The 9,072-nt window shown below is 43.0% G+C and overlaps 1 long non-coding RNA gene across 4 annotated transcripts in view; it reads left to right on the top strand.

Annotated features, from left to right (window-relative positions):
- The first annotated feature begins 827 nt into the window (after positions 1-827).
- Positions 828-9,072, top strand: part of LOC125376043 — a 9,464-nt gene continuing 1,219 nt past the window's right edge. The window contains exons 1-6 of one of the 4 annotated variants that reach the window (XR_007218927.1): positions 828-866; positions 1,302-1,381; positions 4,258-4,359; positions 4,794-4,873; positions 7,782-7,883; positions 8,323-8,573. This is a non-coding gene — a long non-coding RNA (uncharacterized LOC125376043). The other 3 variants (XR_007218928.1, XR_007218929.1, XR_007218926.1) reach the window with 3 other exon arrangements.

The following is a 9,072-nucleotide window of genomic DNA, read 5'->3' as shown; positions in this document are numbered from 1 at the left end:
TGAAAAATGTTTTATTTAGGCTCATAATTTTAGCTGATTTTGCATTTGTAGCTGAAAAATATCTAGTCTCCATACAAAATCCAAGGTCGCCCACTCCCCCTTCCAACAGAACATGAAATGGTCGGCCCCTTAGGCCTAGTATAGTAATAACCAATATGCTTGTCATTTATCTTTCTCTCCTATTAGCAATTTTCTGTGGTCGTCGTTTTTCCAGATTAGAAATCAAACCAAATAAGAACTGTCGCTGCACACGTTGGTATTTACCAGTACCATTTAACTTTTATTTTATCCCTGTAGGCTAGGGAATAATTCCCCCAATCCTACTTGGATTATCAGAGATGGGCATTCTTACTAGCCTGCTAGCCCGTGTCAGTCTGTCGAATGTAAAAGGTATTGTGAAGGCTGGTATAATAGAGGGTCGTTATATGGTATCGCTATTCGTCCTAGCAAACGTTTAAGGTTAATGTCTACAAGAGATGATCCATATAAAAGTGAACAAAATTCACCCTGTTTCGAGTAATGGAGGGCACGAAAAACAACCAGTTTCACCTGCACAATGTTTTCAAACTGATGTAGGCAACGCTTCAGTTGTAAGTTACAACTTAATCCCGGTGTTCAGACGAAATAAACCCGGCAGTTTCACCCTCGGCAATGCCATTAGGCTTGACCAGGCCGGAAGCTGGCGATGAGCCTCGTTCTGACTCCTCGAACTCCGTAACGTAGTTACCGTTGCCGTTATCGACGTCCCTTCTGTTTTCAACAGAAAAACGATCGCTTTTGCTCCGCTGACCTCTACGTTTTGCTAACTGCTGTATCATTCCAAGTGTTTTCTTCTTCCAAGATGAATACAAGGCTTCACATTCAAGGTATTTAAGATCACAATTATTCCACTTAACAGTATTAAGATGTTAAATTAGACGTGAAATTGGTCGTTGTTAGGCAGCTGTATCGGGACTGAAGATGGCGGCCGCCATTTGCAATTGTCTTAACTGAACATTTTAGATGGTAAACTTGACATGTGGTGCTCAGATGAAACCTGTTCGTACATTATAGTGTCGGGCGATGTAGTACAGATGTAAGATAACCTGTATTACGTGAAAAGCAGCTGTTTGGCCCATTTTATTGGTTAAATGTCGTCTTGCAGCACAGCCTGTAACCCCTACATACACTTGGAGTTCGAGGTGTCAAAGGGCCGAGGTCGAGTGACATACTGTAGCTGTCAGAAGTCGTAAATTGTGATTTTTTGAACGTAGCCGTCGGCGTACATTTAACTGAGCCTAGCTTTCGTTTTTCTTTTTCAGCTCGGGAGGACATAATTCGCTATTATGGCACTCCTGCGGCTGTGAGTTTGTGGCCGTCTCAGGATGAGGAGTCCGACTGTGTATGTATAAATTTACATGCCCACCCTGTAAATTCTTCCGTCTAGTATAGCTGATTTGTTGCACATTAAGTCTGCCCAGTCCCTATAATAAACTGTGATTCGTTTCTTTGCAAAAGTATCCCGTATTTCTGTCTGACCTGACTTCCTTTGTCCCTCCCTCCACCCCCTCGATGTGTAGCGTTCCCTGGCTGTGTCCCCCTTCCCGTTGTCCCGACCCCCTGAGCGTCTTCACTCCGTTCTGGGCCCGCCTGTCTACGGTGAGACGCTCCCCGCCCCCGTCACCATCAACCACGCTGATTACTATCCTGCCCCAAGTGACGATGATGACAGTGACTACTGGGTGTACGAGGACGAGGACGACCACAGCTTTGTGGATGACAGAGAGATTCATCCCTTTAGAAAGGCGCTGACGAGAGCGGCTGCCTTCTTTAGGAAGATCTTCTCTTAGACTCCTTTATCCTTTTAATGTCTGAATGTGTGCAAGTAAGTGAATGAATGAGCAGGTTTGTATGTATGTGTGCGTTTGTGTGAGAGTAAATATAAGATTGAATGAGCATGTGTGTGTGTGTGTGTGAGAGAGAGAGAGACAGAGAGAGAGAGAGAGAGACTGAATGAATATGTATGTTTGTGTGTGTGTATTGTGTGCGTGTAAGAGTAAATGAAAGATTGAATTATCATGTCTGTCTGTATGCATGTATGTGTGTATGTGTGTGTGAGTGTTTGTGTGTGAGTGTGAGAGAGTGAATGAGCATGTATGTATGATGTGTGTATGTATGTGTGAGAGGTGAGAGTGTATATTGTGTATATATGTTAGAGATGTGAGCTGGAGTGAATGAACGAACCTACATGTATGTGTGTATTAGAGAGAGAGAGAGAGAGAGAGAGAGAGAGAGAGAGAGAGAGAGAGAGAGAGAGAGAGGAGAGAGAGAGACCTACCATTCCAGCGTATTTTTGGCGTATTTTTAGGCTCACAGTTTTGGCCCAACTTTCAGTTTCCTTTTGGCAAACCTCTTGGCTTATTAGGATGGCACAAGATCATACTTTCTATACAATTTTGGCCCGTTTTTGGATCTCCCTTGTGGCATATTACTTTCGACTTTCGGTCATCTGAATAAATGTTTTATGTAATGTATACACAAGTTGTTTGTTTTCTCTACAGTGTTTCTTCCTTACAGCTAATAATATCTGGGTGACAGCAGCATCGCAATATTGGCATCTGCCCAAATCCCAGGGTTTTACGAACATGAGACATAAATTCATATGGATATTGTTAAAAAGTGAATGTTGCCCCTATATTGCTGTGCTGCTGTGTCCCCAGTTTCATGATCTGCACTTAGCAGAAGATTTCTAAGTAGGTGGGGTTACCTTAAGATCAGACACCTTCTAAATGTTTATGTGGCGACAATTGTGACACGGGATATTCTCTGAGGACAGCTCTCTGACACTTTGTTATCTGGAATAAATTTTTTATTCCAATATAATAGCTCATCGTTTCTAATGTAACAATAACTGTGGGCTTCCTTTTAAAGGAGTGCGAATGGAGAATTGCCTTCTCTAAAACACAAGTGTCGCCACATGGGATATATTACGAGCACTTCACCCAACTAATAGCAGTAGTCGGACAAGGGGTTGAGAGTGATCTCCCTTCGCCCCAGTCAATATTGGATTCCACTCGTCTCATCATTATGCTTTACAGGAGTCGACCTCACTGCTGGTCCTTTGGCCCTCGGTCTTCAGATATTGCAGAGGGCATGCTTTTATACATAGGTCGAGGCCAGGCGCAAGAAGCAAGCCTATACTTGACACCTACTCGTATGCAAGAGTAGATTGATGTATATATATATGACGTAATATTCGTTTCTTGCATTCTACAAAAATACCTAAATAATACAAGGGGTCTGAATTCTACCCCTGTACGTCCACATCAGCGTTTTCAAAATGGGACGGTCAATAGGATTTCTCTGACTGTGAGTGTGTGGGGTGGCTAGGATTTTTTTCAGAAAATAAATATATTGTCTCCGAAATTGATTGAAAACTAATTATGCTTCCATCTGTTGGACAAAAAGAACATGTCAGCCACCAAAAATACGTTGTTGCAAGGTGGGATTTTGAAAAATGTTTTATTTAGGCTCATAATTTTTAGCTGATTTTGCATTTGTAGCTGAAAAATATCTAGTCTCCATACAAAATCCAAGGTCGCCCACTCCCCCTTCCAACAGAACATGAAAATGGTCGGCCCCCTTAGGCCTAGTATAGTAATAACCAATATGCTTGTCATTTATCTTTCTCTCCTATTAGCAATTTTCTGTGGTCGTCGTTTTCCAGATTAGAAATCAAACCAAATAAGAACTGTCGCTGCACACGTTGGTATTTACCAGTACCATTTAACTTTTATTTTATCCCTGTAGGCTAGGGAATAATTCCCCAATCCTACTTGGATTATCAGAGATGGGCATTCTTACTAGCCTGCTAGCCCGTGTCAGTCTGTCGAATGTAAAAGGTATTGTGAAGGCTGGTATAATAGAGGGTCGTTATATGGTATCGCTATTCGTCCTAGCAAACGTTTAAGGTTAATGTCTACAAGAGATGATCCATATAAAAGTGAACAAAATTCACCCTGTTTCGAGTAATGGAGGCACGAAAAACAACCAGTTTCACCTGCACAATGTTTTTTCAAACTGATGTAGGCAACGTTTCAGTTGTAAGTTACAACTTAATCCCGGTGTTCAGGACGAAAATAAACCCGGCAGTTTCCACCCTCGGCAATGCCATTAGGCTTGACCAGGCCGGAAGCTGCGATGAGCCTCGTTCTGACTCCTCGAACTCCGTAACGTAGTTACCGTTGCCGTTATCGACGTCCCTTCTGTTTTCAACAGAAAAACGATCGCTTTTGCTCCGCTGACCTCTACGTTTTGCTAACTGCTGTATCATTCCAAGTGTTTCTTCTTCCAAGATGAATACAAGGCTTCACATTCAAGGTATTTAAGATCACAATTATTCCACTTAACAGTATTAAGATGTTAAATTAGACGTGAAATTGGTCGTTGTTAGGCAGCTGTATCGGGACTGAAGATGGCGGCCGCCATTTGCAATTGTCTTAACTGAACATTTTAGATGGTAAACTTGACATGTGGTGCTCAGATGAAACCTGTTCGTACATTATAGTGTCGGGCGATGTAGTACAGATGTAAGATAACCTGTATTACGTGAAAAGCAGCTGTTTGGCCCATTTTATTGGTTAAATGTCGTCTTGCAGCACAGCCTGGTAACCCTACATACACTTGGAGTTCGAGGTGTCAAAGGGCCGAGGTCGAGTGACATACTGTAGCTGTCAGAAGTCGTAAATTGTGATTTTTTGAACGTAGCCGTCGGCGTACATTAACTGAGCCTAGCTTTCGTTTTTCTTTTTCAGCTCGGGAGGACATAATTCGCTATTATGGCACTCCTGCGGCTGTGAGTTTGTGGCCGTCTCAGGATGAGGAGTCCGACTGTGTATGTATAAATTTACATGCCCACCCTGTAAATTCTTCCGTCTAGGTATAGCTGATTTGTTGCACATTAAGTCTGCCAAGTCCCTATAATAAACTGTGATTCGTTTTCTTTGCAAAAGTATCCCGTATTTCTGTCTGGACCTGACTTCCTTTGTTCCCTCCCTCCACCCCCTCGATGTGTAGCGTTCCCTGGCTGTGTCCCCTTCCCGTTGGTCCCGACCCCCTGAGCGTCTTCACTCCGTTCTGGGCCCGCCCTGTCTACGGTGAGACGCTCCCCGCCCCCGTCACCATCAACCACGCTGATTACTATCCTGCCCCCAAGTGACGATGATGACAGTGACTACTGGGTGTACGAGGGACGAGGACGACCACAGCTTTTGTGGATGACAGAGAGATTCATCCCTTTAGAAAGGCGCTGACCGAGAGCGGCTGCCTTCTTTAGGAAGATCTTCTCTTAGACTCCTTTATCCTTTTAATGTCTGAATGTGTGCAAGTAAGTGAATGAATGAGCAGGTTTGTATGTATGTGTGCGTTTGTGTGAGAGTAAATATAAGATTGAATGAGCATGTGTGTGTGTGTGTGAGAGAGAGAGAGAGAGACAGAGAGAGAGAGAGACTGAATGAATATGTATGTTTGTGTGTGTGTATTGTGTGCGTGTAAGAAGTAAATGAAAGATTGAATTATCATGTCCTGTCTGTATGCATGTATGTGTGTATGTGTGTGTGAGTGTTTGTGTGTGAGTGTGAGAGAGTGAATGAGCATGTATGTATGATGTGTGTATGTATGTGTGAGAAGGGAGAGTGTATATTGTGTATATATGTTAGAGATGTGAGCTGGAGTGAATGAACGAACCTACATGTATGTGTGTATTAGAGAGAGAGAGAGAGAGAGAGAGAGAGAAGAGAGAGAGAGAGAGAGGTAGAGAGAAGAGAGAGAAGAGAGAGAGACGAGAGAGAGAGAGAGAGACTACCATTCCAGCGTATTTTTGGCGTATTTTTAGGCTCACAGTTTTGGCCCAACTTTCAGTTTCCTTTTGGCAAACCTCTTGGCTTATTAGGATGGCACAAGATCATACTTTCTATACAATTTTGGCCCGTTTTTGGGATCCTCCCTTGTGGCATATTACTTTCGACTTTCGGTCATCTGAATAAATGTTTTATGTAATGTATACACAAGTTGTTTGTTTTCTCTACAGTGTTTCTTCCTTACAGCTAATAATATCTGGGTGACAGCAGCATCGGCAATATTGGCATCTGCCCAAATCCCAGGGTTTACGAACATGAGAACATAAATTCATATGGATATTGTTAAAAAGTGAATGTTGCCCCTATATTGCTGTGCTGCTGTGTCCCAGTTTCATGATCTGCACTTAGCAGAAGATTTCTAAGTAGGTGGGGTTTACCTTAAGATCAGACACTTCTAAATGTTTATGTGGCGACAATTGTGACACGGGATATTCTCTGAGGACAGCTCTCTGACACTTTGTTATCCTGGAATAAATTTTTTATTCCAATATAATAGCTCATCGTTTCTAATGTAACAATAACTGTGGCTTCCTTTAAAGGAGTGCGGAATGGAGAATTGCCTTCTCTTAAAACACAAGTGCCGCCACATGGGATATATTACGAGCACTTCACCCAACTAATAGCAGTAGTCGGACAAGGGGGTTGAGAGTGATCTCCCTTCGCCCCAGTCAATATTAGATTCCACTCGTCTCATCATTATGGCTTTACAGGAGTCGACCTCACTGCTGGTCCTTTGGCCCTCGGTCTTCAGATATTGCAGAGGGCATGCTTTTATACATAGGTCGAGGCCAGGCGCAAGAAGCAAGCCTATACTGACACCTACTCGTATGCAAGAGTAGATTGATGTATATATATATGACGTAATATTCGTTTCTTGCATTCTACAAAAATACCTAAATAATACAAGGGGTCTGAATTCTACCCCTGTACGTCCACATCAGCGTTTTCAAAATGGGACGGTCATAGGATTTCTCTGACTGGTGAGTGTGTGGGTGGCTAGGATTTTTTTTCAGAAAATAAATATATTGTCTCCGAAATTGATTGAAAACTAATTATGCTTCCATCTGTTGGACAAAAAGACATGTCAGCCACCAAAAATACGTTGTTGCAAGGTGGGATTTTGAAAAATGTTTTATTTAGGCTCATAATTTTAGCTGATTTTGCATTTGTAGCTGAAAAATATCTAGTCTCCATACAAACATCCAAGGTCGCCCACTCCCCCTTCCAACAGAACATGAAATGGTCGGCCCCTTAGGCCTAGTATAGTAGATAACCAATATGCTTGTCATTTATCTTTCTCTCCTATTAGCAATTTTCTGTGGTCGTCGTTTTTTCCAGATTAGAAATCAAACCAAATAAGAACTGTCGCTGCACACGTTGGTATTTACCAGTACCATTTAACTTTTATTTTATCCCTGTAGGCTAGGGAATAATCCCCAATCCTACTTGGATTATCAGAGATGGGCATTCTTACTAGCCTGCTAGCCCGTGTCAGTCTGTCGAATGTAAAAGGTATTGTGAAGGCTGGTATAATAGAGGGTCGTTATATGGTATCGCTATTCGTCCTAGCAAACGTTTAAGGTTAATGTCTACAAGAGATGATCCATATAAAAGTGAACAAATTCACCCTGTTTCGAGTAATGGAGGCAGGAAAAACAACCAGTTTCAACCTGCACAATGTTTTCAAACTGATGTAGGCAACGTTTCAGTTGTAAGTTACAACTTAATCCGGTGTTCAGACGAAATAAACCCGGCAGTTTCACCCTCGGCAATGCCATTAGGCTTGACCAGGCCGGAAGCTGGCGATGAGCCTCGTTCTGACTCCCTCGAACTCCGTAACGTAGTTACCGTTGCCGTTATCGACGTCCCTTCTGTTTTCAACAGAAAAACGATCGCTTTTGCTCCGCTGACCTCTACGTTTTGCTAACTGCTGTATCATTCCAAGTGTTTCTTCTTCCAAGATGAATACAAGGCTTCACATTCAAGGTAATTTAAGATCACAATTATTCCACTTAACAGTATTAAGGATGTTAAATTAGACGTGAAATTGGTCGTTGTTAGGCAGCTGTATCGGGACTGAAGATGGCGGCCGCCATTTGCAATTGTCTTAAACTGAACATTTTTAGATTGTAAACTTGACATGTGGTGCTCAGATGAAACCTGTTCGTACATTATAGTGTCGGGCGATGTAGTACAGATGTAAGATAACCTGTATTAACGTGAAAAGCAGCTGTTTGGCCCATTTTATTGGTTAAATGTCGTCTTGCAGCACAGCCTGTAACCCCTACATACACTTGGAGTTCGAGGTGTCAAAGGCCGAGGTCGAGTGACATACTGTAGCTGTCAGAAGTCGTAAATTGTGATTTTTTGAACGTAGCCGTCGGCGTACATTTAACTGAGCCTAGCTTTCGTTTTTCTTTTTCAGCTCGGGAGGACATAATTCGCTATTATGGCACTCCTGCGGCTGTGAGTTTGTGGCCGTCTCAGGATGAGGAGTCCGACTGTGTATGTATAAATTTACATGCCCACCCTGTAAATTCTTCCGTCTAGTATAGCTGATTTGTTGCACATTAAGTCTGCCCAGTCCCTATAATAAACTGTGATTCGTTTTCTTTGCAAAAGTATCCCGTATTTCTGTCTGACCTGACTTCCTTTGTCCCTCCCTCCACCCCCCTCGATGTGTAGCGTTCCCTGGCTGTGTCCCCTTCCCGTTGTCCCGACCCCCTGAGCGTCTTCACTCCGTTCTGGGCCCGCCCTGTCTACGGTGAGACGCTCCCCGCCCCCGTCACCATCAACCACGCTGATTACTATCCTGCCCCAAGTGACGATGATGACAGTGACTACTGGGTGTACGAGGGACGAGGACGACCCACAGCTTTGTGGATGACAGAGAGATTCATCCCTTTAGAAAGGCGCTGACGAGGAGGCGGCTGCCTTCTTTAGGAAGATCTTCTCTTAGACTCCTTTATCCTTTTAATGTCTGAATGTGTGCAAGTAAGTGAAATGAATGAGCAGGTTTGTATGTATGTGTGCGTTTTGTGTGAGAGTAAATATAAGATTGAATGAGCATGTGTGTGTGTGTGTGGTGAGAGAGAGGAGAGACACAGAGAGAGAGAGACTGAATGAATATGTATGTTTGTGTGGTGTGTATTGTGTGCGTGTTAAGAGTAAATGA

The sequence above is a fragment of the Haliotis rufescens genome, unplaced genomic scaffold, assembly GCF_023055435.1.
Source record: "Haliotis rufescens isolate VD_foot unplaced genomic scaffold, xgHalRufe1.0.p SCAF_7, whole genome shotgun sequence".
Taxonomy (NCBI): domain Eukaryota; kingdom Metazoa; phylum Mollusca; class Gastropoda; order Lepetellida; family Haliotidae; genus Haliotis; species Haliotis rufescens.
The sequence above is the reverse complement of the archived record's forward strand: the minus strand, read 5'-3'. Positions and strand labels throughout refer to the sequence as shown.